Source organism: Mustela putorius, unplaced genomic scaffold, assembly GCF_011764305.1.
Source record: "Mustela putorius furo isolate JIRA1106 unplaced genomic scaffold, ASM1176430v1.1 tig00000785_pilon_pilon_pilon, whole genome shotgun sequence".
In the NCBI taxonomy this organism is placed as follows: domain Eukaryota; kingdom Metazoa; phylum Chordata; class Mammalia; order Carnivora; family Mustelidae; genus Mustela; species Mustela putorius.
Genome location: NW_025421480.1, coordinates 2188192 through 2212052, shown reverse-complemented (window position 1 = coordinate 2212052; position 23861 = coordinate 2188192). Strand labels below are relative to the sequence as shown.

The following is a 23861-nucleotide window of genomic DNA, read 5'->3' as shown; positions in this document are numbered from 1 at the left end:
CCGAAGAACAAAATACCGTATGTTACCAGGTGATCACCTCCTGATCACTCTACTTGGGAGTTCTATTACTAGATGGTGACCAACTTTATCTTTAACACACCCGGTAATTCTGAAAAGAGAGCAGAACCATGCAGTTACTCCTCCACGTTTAGAGACCCACACCCTAGGAAAAGCACCCCCTCTGCGTGAATGCTGAGGTGACCAGCCAGATAAACCGTGCCCCGAACAACCGACTTCTAGAGAACAATGGAATCCTCAGCCATTTGCGAATTGGCCAAAGAACTGAATCCAAGTGAGTGATGCAGATGCAAACCTCTGGGGGTCTACAGATTAGAAATGACCTCGGTGTTGTTCTGGAACCCCTAGGTCTGTTCAGGAATGGATCAGCATTTGGATGAGCCCAGGTTTTAAAACTAAATCTCCTAGGTCTGGCCTGGAGCCAAAATAAGAGATAAAGGGACTAATTCATCTCTCCATGCACTTGCTGGAATTTGCTCTGTAAATTCATGCTTCTGTCATCACTACTAAAGGCTGGCTCCATTGTGGGAAACTTACAATTTTAACTTCCAACTTGTTATTCTTTGAATAAAACAGAACACATCTATACACAAAGAATTTATTTGTGCAACATGAGAGAAGCATCTGTTTTCTATACTTTGGGACTTGAGTTAATTAATTTTGGCTTATCCACCAGAGGCTGGGCTGGAATGGCATCTTCGTCATTAAGGGCTGACCTATTGGCTTGGCATTGAAATCAATTTAGAACAAATGGTCTCCATTTCAAGTCAGGTTGAACCATCTAAGCCCCAGAACATGATACAAATATTGTTAGTGGTCTGGCTACTTTCTAACATTTGGAAAGATTTAATTACAAATGCAAAAAAAAAGGGGGGGATAATTTATTGCTTCCATTGTAGACATGAAGTACTTTTCCTTGGAAATGTACATACTTTGATCTGCCAGGTTTTCAATCATCCTATCAGTTTTAGGCAAAGCCCTGTGTTTAAACGGATCTATAAATGGCAAACTTTTCCTTTGAATCAATACGCATGTGTGAAAGGCATATTTGTAGGCCTCCAAAGTCAACGATAACAAGGAGAGAAATAGGTCCTAATCATTTATATAGGTTTCTCTTGCTCAGGAATATCCAATAATTTTTAAAAATATTAAAATAGGGGCGCCTGTCAGTCATTAAGCATCTGCCTTCGGCTCAGGTCACGATCCTGGGGTCCTGGAATCGAGTCCCACATCAGGCTTCTGCTTGGTAGGAACTGCTTCTCCCTCTCCCACACCTCTTGCTTGTGTTCCTGCTCTCATTGTCTCTTTCTCTGTCAAATAAATAAATAAGAGCTTTAAAGAATATGAAAATAATGTGCTCACTCTAAAACACAACACTCATTCCTCCAACCCTGAGAGTATGACCGCAGAATTCAGAGTGAGAGCTACAAGGCCATTACGGAGGCCTCTTACTGCTTCTCCCACAAGGTAGAGGGAGTTTCAAAAATGACAGTGGTTTGAAATGGTCTTTGGTCACTGAGAGAGAGGGAACTGAATCGAGTCTTCGATTCAGTTATTATTCATCGGTGATACACAAGCACAGTGCGATCTAGGACGAATGGGTAAAACGCCGAGGCCATAAAGCGGCAGGTAGAGAGAAGGTAAAGCCACAGCAGTGAAGAAACAATCATGTTTCCCAACTTTTCCCTGGGGTATAGGAACCACTGCAAATGTGCTCCACGCTGAGCCCACGTTGTAAGTCAGTGGTACCTGCAAAGTCATTTTAAGGATAATGTATTTGAAAGTGGAAACTTCAGGTTCAAATTCAGGCTCTGTTGTGTATTGGCTGGGTGGCCACGTTTCAGTCACTTGATGTAATTTAAACTCAGTTTCCCTATCTTTAAAATGGGGATACGCGTCCCTCATAAACTTGCAGACGCTAAAGGAGATAACACAGAGGAGATGACCTAGCCAGGGGCCTCGATAAATGTTAGCTGCTTTCCTTCCTTTCTGAACATTCATGGAGTAAGAGTTAGCTGTCACTCAACACACACTATGAAAATTTAAGATAAAAAATTTGAGCAGGAAACATTTTTAATTCAAGCAATATAAAAATGGCAAGGGTATTTTTTTTTTAAGATTTTATTTATTTATTTGACAGAGAGAAATCACAAGTAGATGGAGAGGCAGGCAGAGAGAGAGAGAGAGGGAAGCAGGCTCCCTGCCGAGCAGAGAGCCTGATGCAGGGCTCGATCCCAGGACCCTGAGATCATGACCTGAGCCGAAGGCAGCGGCTTAACCCACTGAGCCACCCAGGCGCCCCATGGCAAGGGTATTTTTTTAAAACACCTTCATGTTTTCTGCAAGCTAGTCCCCTTTGCCTGGACCCCCCTCCCCCCACCGTGAAGGTCTTTCATCTTTCAGAGCCTTGCTTCGTCATCGCCTCTGGACAAAGCTCCTGCTGGCCCCTAGACCCCTCACGCCTTCCTCTGCACGTCCTCTGTGTCTTTCATTCACGTCTATGATTTAATACCAGCCTCATTTTAAAGCTCTTCTCCTGTTAGATTCTGGGGTCTTGTTTATCTCTCCCTTCTCAGCACCCGGCACAGAGCTCCATGCACGGGAGAAGGAGTTAACAACCGCACAAGGGGTTTACCTAAATCCAGGAAGCGGCTCTGGTGCCTTCCAGGGGCTCCCAGTGTGCCTGACTACGTGCCAGAGACACTGGAGAGCAGAGAAACCCCAGGGTGATGAGTTCGGACCCATGACTACTTGATAACACTGAGAATGATACAGTGATTATGAAATTATGTATATAAATGAGAAGAGATGACTGATGGCTCTGGGAGGAAAACAGCTTTAATGCCAAGCGACACACACCTCTGCAATGGATAAAATACAATTCAGTTTGCCTCTCTGATCTGAAATACACTGAGGTTTTGCTAAGGTGTTTAACAGTCGGGAGGGATGACATTTCAGCATCAACATCCCACTGTCCCAGGAACACTGAGCACTTGCCGCGTTCTGGGTACTGTGCGAAGCACTTTGCTGGGAGAGTCCACACCACCATCTTGTTACTGGCCACCCGCCCTTGGAAGAGCACGCTGAGCCTCTGAGAGCTGAAATCGGTTCAGGGAGTATAAGAGGCATACGACTTTAACAAATTTCTTTTTCTTCCGTAAGTATAAAAAAATCAAGAAGTATTAGGAGACACTGAAACATCCATAATACGTCAAGTCAGTTTCATAGATAAAATAATAAATGTGAAAAGAGTTTCCAGGAAAGAGAGGTCATGGAAATATTGCTACTTGTTTAAAAAAAATGACTGAAACAGAAAAGCAGAGTAAATAGTATTTTTAAAAGAACCTCCAGAAATATAAAACACCAAGAAATTATATCATAGTCTGCATGTTTACACAGAAACACTGAATTTTCCCACTTCACACTACTTTTAGCATTTAGCCTTACTTTCCTTTCTGCCTATCAAAACACACAGAAGACGTTCACTTTCACTTTTTAAAACCAGATGCAAATAATAAGGAAAGTGTTGAGTGAATGGAGAACACTGAACCGATTCTCAACACATACACACGCACGCGCGTGCGCACCCCCCTCCCCCCACGAAGTATTCCAGAATAACTCATAAAACAACTCGAAGTTCTCTTTAGCTTTTGGAAATAATATGTGGTCACACGTAAACTTTAAATATTCAGACAATACCATGGACGGGACGGGGAGTCACAGAATTCAGAATGCAAGTTATGCAAGTTGAGTTTCTTCTCGGATTTTAGAAAGAAAGAAAGGAGCGCTGCCCTTTCTAATATATCTAAGATAAATGGGAGAAATGTGCAGAGATGGACTTTTTCTTTCAACTGAGTAATGTCAGAGAGCCAATGTTCCCTTTTCTCTGACCCAGCTGTAACCAAATTCTCTGTCGTGCTTGTCCCTGCGTGTGTACACTGTGTACGACTGTGTATTTCTCCTTTGTTTACATTACAGGCTGGCAGCGGGATCCTCTGCAGCCGAAGCACCCAAGTGACAGCTGTTTATCATTATCCTCATCAAGGGAATGTAAAATAAAAATAGTAATTTGTCTCTGATCTTTGAGGCAAAGAAGAACGGTCTGCAAACATTTAACCTTTTATGTGCAGGTTCATTGATGCTGTTTACAAAAGGGGAATAATATTGTGAAAACCAGCTTTCTTCTGAAAAATACAATGGACCGGCCTTCCTATTGCCAATTTTGTTCTAAACAGCTTTTGTGAGATCTAAAGCCACTTAAACAATGAAAAATAACAACTCAGCGCTGTAACTTGTTTATAAACAATATTGTCATTTTCCTTCTTGTGAAGCTATTTGCACGGTACTCAAAAAACAGTCTGTTTTACATTTTAATTTAAAAGCTTTCTCCTAGAGACGTAATACTTTGACAGGTGAGAGGACAAAAGAGTCGCAACGGAAATAATTCCCACCGTACCTTAGAGCAACTGTTACAAGAGAGGTGGGTTGGATGGGGGATGTCTATGCTTTGTGTGTTTTGTTTTCACCTCTTTTCTTTCCTTAAATTTCTTATTCAATTATGTCATAGGCTTCTTGGAGGATCACTGAAACCACCTCTATAAAGTTATTTTCTTAAGGTGACTGCAACTCTTTCAAAGTGGAATGACAGAAATGCAAAGTGTCCTGGCAAATACATGTGCATAAACTTCCTAATGAATGGGGGCGGGGGGGTTGCTGCGGCTCTTCTCACCAGTGGAGAGCATCGCACCATAACCTCCAGATCTACACAAGCTGTTTTTCCAGATAAGCAATGCTTGCCCCTTTCTAAGCATCTTCTTATTGTCATACAATTTCTTCCCCACCTTAAACAGTAGAAAAATATCACTTAACTTTTTCTTAGTGAAGTATCAGGTCATCATTACGAAAAATAGTGTCACCACGCTAACGCAGCTTTGCATTTTCCAGCCCCGTATTATGAAGAACGTCTCCCTGAAACCTTTCCCCACATATGTCTTCTAATTTGCGGAGGCAAGTTCGAGGCTAATTTGCAGAAGTCAGGCCACGAAACTTGTAAAAACCCAAAAAACCAAACTCAAAAGCTATGGAAAACACGTGCCCTAGAAAGCCTTTGAGAGGAGTCGAGACTGTAGTCTGCTGCCCTGTGACAGGAATGTCATTAATGATCTAAACAAAACTACCGGTTCGGTGTCTCAGCTGAGCCGAGAGGGGTAGGAAGGAAGTCGAAGGACAGGGCTCGCTGGTGAGCCTCCCCTCGGGCAGGGAGCGCGCAGGTGAGAAGGGTCCGCGGGTTCGAGGCCGAGCTCCAGCACCTGGGCTTCGAGGGCAGCCCCTGGGGACGGCCACACGAGAGACAGAGCTCACGGGCTGGGTGACATTTCAGACACTGGGTACGCGCTCACTCTTCTGTCCTTAGGACTAAAGTCTATGCCCGATGTGTAGCCTTGAACTTCAGAAATGTGGGGAGTCTCTGAAGACAAGGGCCCAGGCCATCTCCCGAGGGACTGGGTGTCTGTTTCGGACGGGACCTGAGAGACTGGGGCGCAGGCAGGGGAGCTGGATGGCACATGGGAGGGACGGCTCGGCTGCTTCGACGGAGCTCTGCCCGCACAGCTCCTGGTCTGGGCGGGCCCAGTCCCGTCCGCATCCCCGCGGACGCCAGCGACGGGAAGACGCCGGTGACTCTGTCTACGGATGTCTGCAGCTCGGAGGCGCGACTGCAGTCCAGTGCCGCACTGACCTCCACCGCCTCCAGTCTGCCAGGAGCATCCCGGGGACAGGACGAGACACTAAATCTCACCCGATCCTGGGAGCGGTGCTTCACGGGACAGAGCAGGCGGGACCGACTCGGCGCCTGTCATTGTCATCACTGCCCTTCCTAACCTGCTACTGTCTCTTCCTCCTCCCTACGCGCTTGCTCTCCTTCCAGCTCTACAAGGCATCGTGATAAACATGATAAAACTATGTGATTAATGTGAAATTAAACAGCCACTAAAAAACCCACATAGGATTGGAAAGATATGTACTTGACTAAAAACAACAAACCTATGTCAATGGGTGGCTCTTTTTTTTTTTTTTCAAACTCTCAGCCCAATAGCCGCTAACAGTCTCTTTCTGAGTGGGGCCAATGAGGGCCTACGGCTCTGATAAGCAATTTGAATGACGCCCCCGATGGATAAGGAGGATCTGGAGGGATACGGAGAAGGGTTTCCCTCCTATAACTGACAAGTCCTTGCATTTGCATTTAAGATGCCTTGAGGGGCGCCTGGGTGGCCCAGCGGGCCGCTGCCTTGGGCTCAGGTCATGATCTCGGGATCCTGGGATTGAGTCCGGCGTCGGGCTCTCTGCTCAGCGGGGAGCCTGCTTCCCTCTCTCTCTCTGCCTACTTGTGATCTCTGTCAAGTAAATAGATAAAATCTTAAAAAAAAAAAAAAAGAAAAAAAGATGCCTTGAAACAATAGCTTTTATCCGCAAATGCAGAGACAAATGTGGATATGAGGATTCTTAGAGAAGTCTGAGAACCTGCCCTGAGGTCCTCCCAGAAGGTATAATTCCTTTAAAAAAAGATTATTTATTTGAGAGAGAGACAGTGACAGAGATAATGAGAGAGAGCACGTGCGGGGAGGAGAGGGAGAAGCAGGGTCCCCGGAGCAGGAGCCTGACTCAGGGCTTGATCCCAGGACCCTGGGATCATGACCTGAGCCAAAGGCAGATGCTCAACTGACTGAGCCACCCAGGTGCCCCAAAGTCATAGTCATTCCGATCTAGTTTTTAATCTGTAATCTATCTAAAGTCCTATATTGCTTTGTATTAACAGGCAAGTTTATGAATATGAAATACTCATATACTTTAAACACATTATCGACTACTGCTATTTAAACAATCTTGAGAATTTTCTCTAAACTTGTGAATATTTAGTTTTGGAAAATTTTTATCTTTATATACTCAGTTTGCTTACCACAGCACAATAACCTTTTGCCTAAACAATAAATGATCTTAGCAGAACAGATTTAACAGTTTCTTTAAAAATAACCACTGGCCTCACCACCTTTTTTGGTTTCAGATACTATTAGTCATTTTGAAAGGGTCAAAACTATTTTTCAAGTATTGTCTTTTGGCAAAAATATGTTTAAAATTTAACTTTGTTAAAAAGAAAACCCTATTTCTAAGGAGAACTAGAATTAGAATCAACTGACACAAATTCCCTTTTTATTGGGGAAAAAAAAATCCACATTTCTTTGGCGTAGTAAAGCAGGAAACAGTATTTCCAAAGAAAAATTTCCAGAAAATAGGATCAAATACAATAAGGTAAACATAAAAACAATTTTTGATGGTTAATTTTGTGTGTCAACTTGAGTTGGTACCCAGATATGTGGTGCAAACCTTATTCTCAGTATTTCTGTAAGAGTATTTTTGAATGAGATTCATATTGAAACTGGTAGACTCTGAGTAAAGCAGATTGTTCTCCATAATGTAGGTGGGCCTTACGCAATCAGTTGAAGGATTGAATAGGACAAAAAGACTGGCCCTCTCCAGCAAAAGGGAATTCTCCTGCCTACTGCCTTCAGACTTCATCTGCAACATGGCTCTTTCTCGTTCTACAGAAGACTACTTTTGGGCTTGAACCTGAACAATGGCTCTCCTGGGACTACAGCCTGCCAACCCACCCTTCCCATTCTGGACTTGCCGGCCAGAATCACAAAAATTATGTGAGCCAATTCCATATAAAAAATCATTTATCGGACACCTGGGTTGCTCAGTTGGTTGGACGACTGCCTTCGGCTCAGGTCATGATCCTGGAGTCCCGGGATCGAGTCCCGCATCGGGTTCCCAGCTCCACGGGGAGTCTGCTTCTCTCTCTAACCTTCTCCTCATTCATGCTCTCTCTCACTGTCTCTCTCTCAAGTAAATAAATAAAATTTTTTTTTTTAAAAAGAATCATTTATCTATCTGTGGATCTATCTTGACACGCATGTATGCACACACACATATCCTGTTGATCTCTAACAATCAAGAGGATATTGATTGTTAGACTAACAATCAGTTCATATACCCTAACATAGTAACAGTCTCACTATAGATCACAAAACAGTATGTGATTCAACGTTATGTTGCTTAGTGGAGCTCCCACGCGCTTCAAGAGTTCAGAGAAGCGAGAATCAGGAAGGGCTGTGATGGGGAGTAACCCTGGTCCTGCTCTACTAGTTCACCTTTACTTCTCTAAAGAAGAGAGAGTGAGTCAAAAATCATCCATCTTTAGTCTTTCCAATCGAGCACAAGGTCTTGCTCTGCCTCCGTTGTGGGCAGACTAAAGATCGAGTTGGGGAGCCTCCCCGCCCCCGCCTCAGCCGTGTGGGCTGGAGCTGACAAGCTGCAGAGGTCAGGTGGGGCCACTCTCTCCGCCCACCCGGCCTAACCGATGGCAGAGATGGCGCGTCACTGCGCAAAGCCAATCAGGGCACGTTCGTCAGATCTCTTAACAAGGAGAAGCTTCCTTCCATCTAGGACGGACAGCTTTCTAAGAAGTCAGCCCGAAGGCAGGTGTGCCTCAGAGTGGAGAGGAGTCCAACCTGCTGCCAGTGGCGCCAGCAGAGAGGGCATAGTTGAGAGATGGCGACAGGCAGGTGTCTCCAGACATCATGCGAGGGTGTGCATCTGGCTGTGACAGCCGTGTCTCCGCTTGTGCAGTTACACCAGCCAGTAAGCTGCTTTCTGTTATTTTTTAGAAGTTGGGTTGGCTTGACGTGAAGTTCTCTTGCCCCTGTCTGGAAGAGCTGGGATGAATAAATCACTTACTCGGGATGTTCTCTCAACCTGAGGCTCTTCCTTCCAAGTCCACCTGCCCCCCCTCATGGTTTAGCAGTTCTGCGGTGTCTCTGAGGGGGGCCTCTGAAGTACAGCTCCGCTCCTCCAGCTCCTCCCGCTCCTCCAGCTCCTCCAGCTCCTCCCACTCCTCCAGCTCCTCCCGCTCCTCCAGCTCCTCCCGCTCCTCCAGCTCCTCCCGCTCCTCCCTGCATCTGGACATCTAGCCGAGCCCGCTCAGCCCCGTCCTGTATCTCAGGTGCACACACGTCCCTTCCCCAGCCCAACTGAAAGCTTCTTGAGGTACATAATCCTTCAGAGTACAGTGCAAATACGATACCCCTTGCTTTACATTCAAGAACGGCTTAGTAAATAAGAAAAGAATGCCACGGATTAAAAACACACGAGGGTCAAACTGTGCATAGAATCATGACTTGTTGCAGGAGTAGAGAAACAAAATGACCAAGCTTTTAAAGAAGTCATTAGGGGGCGCCTGGGTGGCTCAGTGGGTTGGGGCCTCTGCCTTCGGCTCGGGTCATGATCCCAGCATCCTGGGATCGAGCCCCGCATCGGGTTCTCTGCTCAGCAGGGAGCCTGCTTCCTCCTCTCTCTCTGCCTGCCTCTCTGCTTACTTGTGGTCTCTGTCTGTCAAGTAAATAAATAAAATCTTAAAAAAAAAAAAATAAAGAAGTCATTAGAGTCAAGGATTTCACATTTCTTCAGGCTCCCCTGACCACTGTCCTGGATAAAGTCGTCGTCTGGAGTCAACTGGAGAATTTCCCCAAAACCTCAAGACAACTGTCTCAGCCATCCCCACATGTGAATTAGTGCGTACCCCTCTGTCAGGCATTCCAGGGCCCAATGGCTTTACCAGATGATCCAGATAAAGAATCTATAAACTGTTCTAGAAAATTTAGATCCGTTTCTGTTAATAGGAGAGATTAAAGTAAAATCAGAACCAATCTGCCGAGTTGAGCTGTCATAAATCCCTTGTTCCCAGTCTTCAAAGAGAGAACATTTCTGGAGGTAACAATGTCCGGGCCACCAGACAGACAGCATGCATGGACGTGCCCCAGAACTGGAAAGGTACTTCCAAAGCTGCCCCAAATAGAACTTCCATCTCTGTAAATACTCATTCCCAATTAAGAGAGAAACTAAAATGTAGAGGGCTTTGTCACAAGGTAGGCAAATCTCCAGTGTGCAGAAAATAGAAATTCATGAAGATGATAAGAATACAATATACTGGAAATGCTAAAAATTCTGATATCGAAAAATCGATTGATTCCACAGAGATCTATATGCTGGAAGTAATAGCCATTTTGTCAGTAGTTTATTGTTTTGCTACTCCTCTCTATCCCTTTCCTGAAATTGCGTGTATTGCCTGAGTCACAATATGGCAGAAATAATGTACAGAAAACAAAAGTTTCTTTGCTTCACCTTGATTGGGACGTTTGCTTCAAGTTCTGCCTACTCCTCACAGAGCGGCAAAAACGAACAAAGGCAAGATCGCTTTAAAATCAGCAACTAAGGGAGGGCAGCATTTATAACAAAAAACAAAACTACTCTAAGGTAAACTGGATGGGGGCGATTATTAGGAGAAAGCGTGTAGTATTTTAAAATTTATATACAAGAGATTGCACTGAGGGCTGTGTTAATAAGATTGGTAAAGATGGCTTGAGGTATAAGAGAAAAAGTTGAGGTGGTTTCTTAAAACTTTCTTTCCCTAGACTGTTTTTAAAGTAGTTTAGGAGCAGAAATCAGACTATAACCACTAATAAACACTGATGAAATTACAATTTCAAATAATGCTTTTTATGACCAGAACAAGATGTTCCTTTATAGAATAACAAGGTAACTTTAGATTGGATATGTAAATATTGCTAAGAAAACACATTGCTGCTTGCATTCACCATTTCCCCCCAATTTCTTCTTTCCTAACTATGGCTTCAAAATTCTTAGAAATGTTATTATTAGTGAGTACTATAATATCCCCCCTGCCAATTGCTTATGTCTACTCAATTCATATAAATACTTTCAACTTAAAATAGGTATAATGATTTCTGAATTAAAGAGTAAAACCTCTTTGAAATGATCATCACCAAGTTTCATTCTACACTGGTGGCCAAAGGCACTGAAAAAGAAATGTGACAACATTATCCATCTAATTCAATACAATTTCTAGCAACATTCCACAGTCATTTATAAAATACCTGGGAATACACAAAAAATGGAAATGGCAAGATACCAATTTTTGGAGGGCTCAAGACTGAAATGCACATGGCTTAAGGAAGCATATTTTATGCAATACCAAGATGGTATGTGTGATTAAAATTTAAAAAGCATTAAAATAAATCAATGAAATAATTCTGGATGGCAATTCCTACCATTTCAACAGAACCCGTGTCTCACTTAACGATATCTTCCATACTCCTGTAAGTAACACACTCCACTAGGTCTGTAGGAGAACCCGCAAATCAAAGAAACTGTAAGGAAAATACTTGGACTAAACACACATTTCTAACATTCTTCAAATATAATTAAAAAAAAGTCTACCTGACTCTAGATTACCCCACGCTCCCAAACCACTCTGGTTTGAGCAGCGATTTAGAACAGTAACTAAGACTATGAACTACAGAATCAGATGAACTATATTCATGTCTTGTTTCTGTCACTAATTCGTTTTGTGACTCCAGTGAAATTAAAGCGAAGAAGTCCGCCAGCCTCCCTAGGCCTTAATCTCTGCGCTGTAAGAGGGAGCAAGGCTGACATCTGACACATGTTACAGGCGCGGCTGGTGTAGAGACGAAATACAGTGTCACTGACGAGACGCACAAGCACAGCGCCTGACAGAGCGAGAGCTGGACAGAAGTTAACTGTTTGTATTACTTGAGATAATTGATATAAATGACTTAAATGGGTTTGCAAAATTCATAAATATGAGCTTGGTTAAAAAATATTCAAAAGGTCCCCTGCAAAGCCTTTGAGACTGTTTTCTGCAACAGAGAAAGAAACGGGGCTACCATCTCACCAATCAATACTTGTGGGTTTATTGTGCTAAAGGCATCAGGCCCTTCACTGCCTGCCTGAGCACGAGAGGCACTGAGAGGCCCTTCCAGCTCTGACATACAATGACCAGAAGAAAAAGAAGTGCGTCCCAGCTTCATATAAGCCATGAGAGCCATTCAGAAATATGACCTAACTGGGGAGCACCCAGTTACTACAAGAACTCCAGCAAAATCTTCTGGGCATGCTGGGAAAAACTAGAGCTCCAAGGAGCAAGAGAGTGAGCTACAACTGGTGACTTTCTAAGAATCCTTCCAAAGACTGTGTGGTTCAATCATGGATCAAAAACACGGACACAGTCCCTTCCTTTAGCTCTAAAATCACCAGGCCGAGGAAGACAGGTGGAGCTGCCAGTCAAAAGAGAAAAACGCTAGCTTTATCTGGAATATTTCTAGGAAAAGACAAAAGAGTGCATGTTAAACGCATTCACATACAGTATCTCAGTTTGTCCTGTGACAGTCTTGGGGGACAGAAGCACATGGGGAACAAAGGGTGAGGCAGAGTGAGACCACTTGGTTCCAACCCTGGGAACTTGGGGGGCGTTCACTGATCTCTGATACTTCAGTTTTCTGTCCAACAGAGTAACAACGTTATATTTATATTATTTTTATTTTTATTATATAATTGCATTATATATGTTATATCTATTAACTTTTTATATATATTTATATAATAATTTAATAATTTAAATAATTAATATAAAATTTAATGATTTATATGTTATATAATATATATTATAATTATTACCTTTCAAGGGTTGTGCAGATTAAGTAAACAGCTGGTGTAGACGTTCAGAAGAGAGCCTGGCCCGTAATAAACACTCAGTAAATGTCAGCCATTCCCGTTTTTCCTCTTTAGGAGGAGGGAATGGAAGCTCACGGAGGGGAGGGGAAGGGCCTGAAAATCACTGAATCAGACCCTGACCAGCTTGCCTCGCGTACGTTTCCCGCTCTTAATACACCCTTCCCACTGCGTTCACTCACTCACCGCACCTCGGTAGAACTGGGTACTAAAAGTGAAATTAAATGGAAAGTGACAAGTTTTTAAAAATTAGACCTTTTTATTGCTCCTCGGACAGGTGATGCTCCAGAGTTCTAACATTCTGAAGAAATCAAATACAGCGTTGTCCAGTAGAAATAAAACGTAAGCCACATTCTGCAGTCATGCCAAATAAAGCCAGTGAAATGCACGTTAATGATGTTTCATTTAAGCAGACATATCCAAAATACTATCACTTAAAGAAATGCTACCATTCTGATGTGTTTATAGGCTGAGTTGTATCCATCCCAAATGTGCTGAAGTCCCAGCTCCTAGTACCTCAGAATGGGACTGTATGAGGACCTTTTAAGAGATAACTAAATTACAATGAGACCATTCAGGTCGGCTGTAAGCTGCTGTGACTGGTGTCCTCATAAGGAGAGGTTAGGACCCGAGCACACAGAGAGGGAAGGCCATGTGATGACATAAGAAGGAACACAGGAGAGAGGCCACAAACCCAGGAGAGAGGCCTCCCATGAAACCAACCCTGCTGACACTGATCTCAGGTTTCTGGTTTCTGGAATTGTGAGAAAATAAATTTCTGTGGTTTAGGCCACTTTGCAGGACCCTGTGTCATAGCAGCTCTAGCAAACAAATGCAACATGTAATTAATATAAAAATCATTAACGAGATAGTTGCATTCTTTTCTGTTTTCGTACCAAGTATCGGACTCCAGTGTGCATTTATGCTTACAGCATGTCTCAATTGGCACCAGCCACATTTCAAAGGCTCCGGAACAACACATAGCTAGTGGCTACTGCACTGGACTGTGTAAGTACAAATTAGGTCCATGGTATTATATCTTTCATATAAAGTGCTTTTTTAAGTTCTAAAAAACAACATGCTTTAAAAAAAAAAAAACTTTATTCTTAAGTGCCAGTTCCACTGCTAAAACAATACTGCTGATTCATTCTGATAAAAATGTTTATATTAGATTCATATTTTCAGGATGGCCACTTGATAAATCCTACATTTCCTAGTTAAGTGTTCAAAGTTTTATCTCCTTGGGTTATAGCATCAAGTGAGACTTCGAGAGAGCATAAAGTGATTTCATTAAGTTAACAGGTTGTATAGTTAATTTTAACTTTTATTGAGACACTGTCAGTAGGAGGATGAAGTTCCGTGAGTGTTTATGGCTTTAGGATGACAAGAAGAGAGAGCCATATGCTTGACAGGAATCCCCTCGAAATGACGAAGCTCTTAGTAGCACACTCAATCCTTCCTCTCCATGAATGATTTTTCTAACTTTTCCAGACCCTCAGCCGGGATCCAGTATTAGCCTAATGATCACTCTGGTGCGCATAAATACCTTCATCACAGACACAAGACTCTCTTTCCTCCCCACATCAGATAAATGTGCTAATAATCCATGTTTCATTGAAAAGTTGGTCAATGGGCTGAGGATGAATTTACGAATTAAACTGGTATCGGGGAAAGCCTGAGGGTTTTAAAAAACCTAGGACTGTGTAAGCACGTCTCAAAGCATATCCACTGAGGGCTGATGGTACCTGGAATAAAACCAAAGAGTTTTAAAGCCACAACTCATCACAGATCCTGTATCTTAAAGGATGAAGACAACTCACAACCAGTGTTGCTTATTTTTGCCCTTCCGGAGGCCCCACCTATAGGCTGCACAACTCCCATTACCCCTTAATCTGGGCGTATCTTTTGGTAAAAAACAGGTAAAACACAGGGAAGGCCTTACATACCTAAAGTATTACTGTTTCTCGACTTTTGGGGTTTAGGGATGTATCCCTGGGGATATGAAATTTTTTCAGAGCCAAGGTAAACATTTTGTGTTTTCACTTTACTATATATATATTTTTAAACCACAATAACTTGTACAATTAATTTTTTATCATTTCACACATTAATATTCCAGTTGGTATTTCTAAAAGATAAGGACTCCTTTTCAAAAACCATAACCATGATATCACTATCACACACAAAATATTTAACAAGAATCATTTAACATCAGTAACGACTTTTTAAGTCCTTTCATTCAGGAAAATTTAAATATATGTAAAAGTGCAGAGAGAGTAAAGAGAATAACAGAAATGAACCTCCAGGTGCTCAATGCTCAGCCTCAACAACTGGCCATGTGCTTATCCTTGTCCCATTCATGTTCCCCAACAACACTGAGGCAAACTCCAGCACCATGTGCTTTTACCTGTAAATATTTTAGTATGCATTCCTAAAAGAAAAGGAACCTTGAAAAACATAGCCACAATACTAGCACACCTAAAAATATTAATAATAATTTCTTAACATTACAAATATAGTTGACCCTTGAACAATACCGGTTTGAACCACATGGGTCCGTTTATGCACATTTTTTCCAATAAATACAGAGAAATCCTGTAAATGTATTTCCTCTTCTTTAAGGTTTCTGATAATTTTCTTTTCTCTAGCTTACTTTACTGAAAGAATAAAGTCTAGAACACATAGAACATACAAAGTGTATGCTAATAGTTTATATTACTGGTAAGGCTTCTGGCCAATAGGTTACTAATAGTTCAGTTTTGGGGGAGTCAAAAGTTATCCCGCACAGGGCATGGGGCTCCCCTGAGCCCCACATTGTTCAAGGGCCAACTGTATTCTGTGTTCACAGTACACTCCCCCAACTGTCTCTAAAAAATGTCTTTAAGGATACATGTTTGAATTGGAATCCAAATAAGTCCATGTGCTAGGATTGGCAGATACAGCTCTTAGGGTTATTTTAGTCTAAAGATTTCTCCTCCATCTCATTCTCTCTCTCTCTCTCCTTTTTCCCTGAAATCTGTTGTTGTGGTCATTTGTCCTGTAGATGGACAATGGAATGGTCCATTCCCCAGTTTGGATGTGCCAGATTTAACCCACCTGGATATCACTAATGGGCTCTTTTACCCCATATTCCTGATTATTTGGTACTTTAATCTCTAGGCTCAATTTTGACTTTGTAACTGACTCTTTTTGAGTTCGGTAGAGGCAACTACATCAAACTTGATATGCAGACTAGATATTAATATTGTAGAGTAGAGAGTAGAGCCCCTCACATATAGTGCAAACACCATGTCCTGCTGTCCTCTCTGTCTTTATGTTGGCCTAAACCAGCGTACCGAGGAACAGGGAATTACTACAATCAGTTCATGCTATGTATTAAACATAACATAGGGTGAGAAACGTACTTGGTGCCCTGGGAGGTGAGAGGGAGGAGCCCAACACAATCTGTACTCTTAAGAAGTTTACCATCTGGGGCGCCTGGGTGGCTCAGTGGGTTAAAGCCTTTGTCTTCCGCTCTGGTCATGATTCCCAGGGTCCTGGGATCGAGACCCACATCCGGCTCTCTGCTCTGCAGGGAGCCTGCTTCTCCACACCACCACCCCCCTCCACCCGCCTGCCTCTCTGCCTGCTTGTGATCTTTGTCTGTCAAATAAATAAAATCTTTAAAAAAAAAAAAAAAGAAGTTTACCATCTATCTGGGAGGAGCAGAGTGACAGGAAACGAGTCATAATCACAGCACATGGTAAGTCCTCTGTACTATGATAAAGCCTTTAAGTGTAATCAGCTTCCCAAGAGAAGAGTGACTTCTAGAGTTTTCAGAGCCACAGAGAGAGAGCAGGTGAGACCTGGCTTGATTGTACTGGGCCATGCAGACCTCAAGAAGGCGTGCAGGCAAGGGGAACAAAAGGAACCGAGGTGGAAGTTAGCTGGATACGTTGGGGGAAATATTGGGGAGGCCATGGTAACAAGCATTTTTTAAAGGACACAGTCCAGTGATGTTTCAGGAAGATAACTATGGCAGCTGTTTTCAGGCTAAGTTTATCTAAGACTAGAGACTAATTATTGTCTCGGGTAGGAATGGCGTGGTACTTGTCAGCATATCGGGGTCGCAGAATGTCTCTTATAGGGCAGGGAGGACACGTGTATAGATGAAGCTAAAAAAGGAGCCAGTCAACAAAAGGCCAAAGACACCAGAGAAGGCAGCTGTGTGCGTGAGATTTTAGAGGATATCAAAAACACAAGAGACTCCGTGTATTGGCAAAGGAGAAGTATTTAGAGAATTACCTTCTAGGCCACATCCCAGCTCTACGTAGCCAGTCACTATTTCTAGATCAAAACGTGCACATCACAACCTGGTGCTTTTGGCCATGCTGCCCCCTCGGATATGACCGCCCTTCTGCCTAAAATCTGACTGCTACAGTCCTTCCGTTATCCAAGGCCTGGCCCAGATGTCAGGCCCCTGTGGTACCCTCTTCCCTGGTGAAATCCATTAGAAGTGATCTCTCCTTCCCACATATTCAGAGCTTATTTAAATGTTTTTTTCTTCTTAAAAATCTACATTTACCCCCCCCCCCCTGAATTATTATTAATTGCTGCCTACGAGGCCTTTCCCGCTGTATTGGAACGTATTTCAGGAGCTCTCCCACAGTGTTTACTAAAGAAGGCGGATCGTTCCTCTGGTACAGTTAAGGGAAGGCTGAGAGGAACAGGGAAGAATGAAGACGAGGGTCCTGGCAGCTTCTTCTAGTCGGCCTCCATGCTCTCCAAGAGAAAGAGGTGACACGCTTGTCTGGAAGGAAATCGAGGGACTGACATGCAGGGCCACTGTATTTGGATCCGGTGACATGTTCGTCCACAAAGAGGTGAGTAGGAGGAAACCAAAATCCTTCTATGTGTTGGTATCAGAAACTTGCAAGGGGCAGATTTTTGTAGCAAATCTTCTTTTACTAGGAGTTCGCATTTGGAAGGACAGAGACAGCAGACAGCAGAAGCACCCGGTGGTGTGGACCTGTGCAGGGAGTGTCCCCGTCATCAGCAGGAAACACTCAGCAGGGGAGGCTGGGGGAGGGGCAGAACCGTGCGTCGGAGGCACTGAGATGATGCCCAGTGCCTCAGCCTCCGGCTGAGGGCATAGTCTAACACAACCTATGCGGCCAGGCTCTCGGTCGGGCTGCCAAGAAGAGCCTGGGATGATCTGGAAGGATGCAGATGCCTGGGCCCCACCCACAGAGAGGCTGTGATGTGAGTGATGTGGGCGGGGCATCTGTATTTTAAAAGTGTCCTGGGGTGAGCAGGAAGGAGACAGAGATTGGAAAGGGCAGAAGGGGCGAGGGGACTGAAGGTTCTCCTGAGGACAGGATACAGGATGAAGCCGAAATGCTATTTATGGTCTTAGGTCTGAAAATTCCCAGGAAACAGTAGGGTCTGACTTCACATAAAAGAAAGTATCTATGTTTAAGGATCCAAATGTGATCTCAGCTAGTTTCCACTGGACAGACGTCATTGCTCCCTAACGGACGGTCATATCTGGCACTGTGGTAGGCAGATGGTCGAACGGTAAAGGAAAAAAAAAGAAGAAGTTATTTCAAAAAGAAAGTTGCCTATCCCAGAACAGACCAGGAGGGTCTTTCTGGGACCCAATAGGACAGAGAAGGGACAGGCGCTGAGGACACAGGGTGCTCGGGAAATCTCATGCTGGCCAGGCCCAAGGTCAGCCATTTCCGCCGACTGCTAGAGACCTCCTGTGGGAGGTGGCCTTGAGGGGACTCTCTGACTCCAACCGTAAAAATCAGGCCTAGCCCTGGTTTTCTTAGTAGCCATTTATGGCTCTCATTCATAAATTTGGCTAAGAAGGTTTTTTGAATTCATTTACATTTCCTGCCAGCCCCTACCTTTTGGGACTAAGTTTATAACCTGTTATGTGAAGTAGATTTCCTTTCATTTTCCCTAAACTTACTTCACTCCGTCTTAAAGAGCGCACTCCTTGTCCTAAAGAGAAAAAGCAAAGATTAGAACATGAGGACAGATTGGCTGAAGCCAACAGGGCAGACAAAGAGCCAGGTGTCACAAGGAACCGCAGACCAACCTGAAATCCGTGTATAGTTTGAAAGACAAACAGGGCTGGAATGCAGGACCAACAGGGAGCCCAGAGTGCTACCCCACAATGGCCCCATTGTTCTCAGAACTGGTTAGAAACCTTCCAGGGGCTCTGCATCCTGTCTGGGGCGGCCCTGCTCAAATGCAAGGGAGAGGTGGAATGCTGAGCAGATATCAATGATACTGCTGAAATCACTGGAAGCCAAATTAAACAAATTGGGATTTTTCAGGTTGGAGAAAAGAAAGTTATTCTACACAAAAATACCTAGGCGATTACGTATAAAATAGGAAACAGTTGTTCTACACTCGAATTAAAACACAAAGAGAAGGAATCAAAAGGCATCAGATGGCGGTTCAGCTCTGCGGTAAATAAGGAGCTTCCTGGCGCTGGCAGGTAACGTACGTCGGAGAAAACTGGGCGTTTTTTAAATAAAAAGTTCTATTTCCAGAACGATTTGGGGCTCCTCTCGGCCTCGTACCTGCCTGGATGGATTTTAAAGGCGGCCCAGTGAGTTATTACTGGGAGGCAGAGTAGCCGAGGAGGAGGTCAGCGCCTTAGGAAACCCGAGTCCGGCTGACATATCCATATGGACTGTGGTTTGGGGCCATAAGCAAACAGCAGCTATTCCCCCCCCCCCGACTCATTTCAGCGGGCCGGGGAGCAGCCCAGGGTGTCTGGTGCATCCCCCTGCACCCGGGAGCAGCCCAGGGTGTCTGGTGCATCCCCCTGCACCCGGGAGCAGCCCAGGGTGTCTGGTGCATCCCCCTGCACCCGGGAGCAGCCAGGGGTGTCTGGTGCATCCCCCTGCACCCGGGAGCAGCCCAGGGTGTCTGGTGCATCCCCCTGCACCCGGGAGCAGCCCAGGGTGTCTGGTGCATCCCCCTGCACCCGGGAGCAGCCCAGGGTGTCTGGTGCATCCCCCTGCACCCGGGAGCAGCCCAGGGTGTCTGGTGCATCCCCCTGCACCCGGGAGCAGCCCAGGGTGTCTGGTGCATCCCCCTGCACCCGGGAGCAGCCCAGGGTGTCTGGTGCATCCCCCTGCACCCGGGAGCAGCCCAGGGTGTCTGGTGCATCCCCCTGCACCCGGGAGCAGCCCAGGGTGTCTGGTGCATCCCCCTGCACCCGGGAGCAGCCCAGGGTGTCTGGTGCATCCCCCTGCACCCGGGAGCAGCCCAGGGTGTCTGGTGCATCCCCCTGCACCGTCTCCGCAGAAGCGGATGAAAGGAAAGTTCTGTGTTTTAGGGGAAAATGGGGCAAAGGTCGTGTGTCCCGGAGCCCGGTCCGCGGCGCTGGCGGAGGGCAGGTGCCCCGTGAAAGCGCTCGGCACGACGCTCCGAAGCAGAAGCAAACACAGGAGCTCAAGGGAAAGAGCCGCAGGAATCGTCTAGAAGCATTTCCATGAACGACCCGACACGTCCTCCGGGCCTCGGCCGCCGCCCCCTGTGCCGCCGCGTCGGGGCCGCCGGCCGGGTCGCGGGGGGTGTGCCCGGGGCCGCGGGGGCGCACGCAGCGGGCAGCGCCTGCGGCGACCCCTCCCCCACCCCCACCCCCCCCCCCCCCCCCCATTCGGTCGACATGCGGCGAGTTTGCAAGTTCTGCTCGGGCGCGACGCCCCCGCCCCGATTACAGAAACGGCGCCCACAGGCCGCTCGGGGTGTGCGGGCGCGGGGCCAACGGGCGTGTCCCACAGCGCGGACCCCGAGGGCGGCGGACCGAGCGGGGATGGGGAGGGGGTGGAGGGACTCGCCGCAGGGCCGCGGCCGGAGAGCCCCGAGGAAGGCGGTGGGCCCGGGGCGGGCGGGGCGGCCGCGCTCACACGGGCCGGGCCGGCGGGTCCACGCGGCCTCCCCCGGGCTCGGCGCCCCCCCGCCCCCCGCCACGGGGCGCCCGCACCCCCTGCGCGCGCTGGATCAGGGACGCCCCGGTCCGAGTCACCGCCCGGCGACCTGGTGGCACGGGACGGAGCGGAAGGAGCCGGTGTCGGGGACACGCATCCCCCAGGGCTCGCGGCGCACCCCCGACCCGTCTGCGGCTTCGCCCGCCTCCTGGCCCGGCCCGCCCGGGGCAGCGGCAGAGTCAGCGGGACCTTCTGCCCACCTGTTTGTGTGTTTGCGTGTTTGTGCCTTCCTAAGCCGAAGGCCTTCCCAGTGACCCCCAGGTTTTAAGAACAGGGTCTGCAGCTCCCGGCCGGGACGCCAGGCTCCAGACCCAGAGAGTCCTTTGAAAAAGCCAGGCCGGCCGGACGGCCCGGGCTCCCCGCCAGCACTCGGTGGGGCTCCGCGGCTGCCCCCGTGGCTGTTTCTCCTTGTGGGGCGGGAGCGGCGCGGAGATCGGGCTCAAGTGAAAACACAGAAGGCTCTGGCCCGAGCCAGACGCGGGATAAACACGCCGTGGCCCCGACGGCTCGTCTCTTCAGGGCAGGCTAGGAACAGGGGATTTCCTAGTCCGCCCCACGCTAGACCAGAGCCCGCGCTGGCCTTTTCCCCGCTGGTCTCTAAGGCACCTTATTCTGGAATAATGTTTTCCTCTGCTTTAGTGGATTTTGAAAATCAGCATTAATCTTTCCAGTGGTGGTTTACACACACACACACACACACACACACACACACACACACACACATTCTTGCACAAGTTAGCAAGATTTAAAGCCTCTCATTTTTTATTCTTGAAACCCCGAAAGGGAAACTGTTCTTCGTGTGCCAAAGAATACAGCCATTCATTATTTTTCTTTCTTTCTCCCTGTATATCCTCCCAATAGGATTAAAAGCAGTCTGCAGAGTGGGGGACGGGGTTGGGGGAATGAGACAGCACGTTAACAGCCTCTGCTACACTCATTTCAACACGGTAGGGACCTCGTGCTTCAGACCCAAACTGTTTCCTTCCTTCTGAGCCTCGCACTTGGCCCTCTTCTTCTCAAACCATCCACTGCTGCCTCTGGCTAGGGGAGGCCTTTCTGACGATGACAGAGGATGGAGAGGCCCAGGAAAACGCTCATCACCCTGTCTTTGATTTTTTTTTTTAAACAATTTCATCTTGACATAGTTTCAGTTTTATAAAAAGTTTGCAAAATTCATACAAAGAATTCCTGTGCGCTCTTGACCCAGATTCCTCAACTGTTAACGTCTTCTAAAACCACACAATCATGGTCAGTCAGGAAATTTTGAAGACTCCTGGCCGGTTACTTTACAGTGTCTCTCAATTTGAGTTTATCTGACGTTTGCTAACTGAATTTAGGTTATGTACTTTTAAAAAGACTTCATCGATTTAGTTAGAGAGAAGCATGAGCAGGGGTTGGAGGGCGCGTGGGCCCTCCCAAGCAGACTCCATACTGAGATCAGAGCCCAAAATGGGGCTCAGTCTCATGACCTGAGATCATGACCTGAGCCGAAACCAAGAGCCGGACACTCAACCGACGCAGGCAACCCTGGGTTATGCATTTTTTTTTTTAAAGCCACATAAATGAGGTGTCTTCAGTGCATTATACCAAGACACGTAGGAGATCAGTCTGTCCCAGAGCTAGTGATGTTAACTTGATCACTTGGTTAAGATGGTGACCAGCAGGTTTCCCCACTGTAAAGTTTCTATTTCTTTTTCCTTTTGGGACTAAGAAGTATTTTTTGGATGCTCTTTTGAGGTTATGTAAATATGATGTTTCTCATCATACTTTCAGCTACTAATTTTAATATCCCTTAATGAGTCTTGAGAGAAACACTCACTCCTATGGTGTTCTGCAAAGGATGGTTTTCTCTCATCACTTGGACTTATACTGTAAGGAAGACCTCTCTCTTCTTCATTTACTTATTCAATTATTTATGGAATTATAGCTTCGTTATTCTATGGCTTATAATCCATTACTATCATAATTTTGTTGCTGAATTGGTCTCAGATTTAATCCCTGGGAGTCTCCCTCGAGTCCATCTCCCATATTCTTAAACATGTCCCCATCACTTTTTTGAGTACACTTTTTTGAGAAAGTAAACTTTCTAGAACCATAGGGTGTTCTGTACTCATTTTGTACTTTCTCCACTCCAGTCCTAATTTCTCCAAGGAGGCCTAGTTCCTTTAAACGGAACACAGCATATAATAACTGCATCTCTTCTTGTTAGTTTGAGTGAGTACATAACTCTCCTAGTGGTCAAAAGTCACCAGCATGTGCATAGGGAGAAACACAGGCTCTGAACTTCCATTGTTTTGGGGGTCAACTTTTTCACAATCATAAACGGCAAGATGTCTTTCTCAGTTCACCCTAGTTTGGAAACCCCTGGCAAATGACATGGAACTCACAAAAATGAACTCTCAAGATCAGTAAGATGTGAATTTTTTTGAAATCTGAAGTATCATGAAATTAAGATTTATACTAAAGAATATGCATTTCGCTATGGTCCTGTTCTTCACAGAGCTCCTGAAAACCTTCAGATTTTCTAAGTGATAAGAGTTAGACAAAAAAGTGTCTTTTGTTATGACAATAGCCCCTTCCAATCACACTTGAGTTTATATAATGGGGAGCCTTTGGAAAGCACCTAAGGATGGGGGCTGGTTGCCAGTGGAACCAACCACATGACTGAGGAGAGGGTTGGAACTTTCAGCCCCATCCTCTGGGGAAGAGAGAGGGGCTGGAGATGGAGTTCAGTTGCCAGTAGACAATGGGCGATGATTTAATCAATCATGTTTCTATAATGAAACCTCCATAAACACACAAGGGTAGAGTTCGGAGGACGTTCAGCTTGGTGAAGACAGGGGGGTACTGGGAAAGTTGTATACCCAGAGAGGGCACGGCAACCCTGTGCCCTTTCCCACATACCTTGCCCTATGCATGTCTTCCATCAGGCTGTTCCAGAGGTAAATCCTTTTATAGTAAACCAGGGGTCTAGAAAATAAACTGTTCTCTGAGTTATGTGAACCACTCTAGCAAATTACCAAACCAGAAGACGGGCTGTAGGGACTTCTGTCTGCCAGGCTGGTTGGAGGCATAGCTGACAGCCTGAACTTCTGACTGGCACCCACAGCTAGGTAGGGGAGAGGGGCACTCCTATAGAACGGAACCCCTTATCTGTGGGGTCTGACCATCTGCTGGTAAACAGTG

General features: G+C 45.8%; 1 protein-coding gene across 5 annotated transcripts in view; it reads right to left on the bottom strand.

Annotated features, from left to right (window-relative positions):
• The window catches only part of DNM3 (dynamin 3), a 546523-nt gene that overhangs the window by 35937 nt on the left and 486725 nt on the right, over window positions 1-23861 (bottom strand). The gene's annotated exons all lie outside the window — the stretch shown is intronic.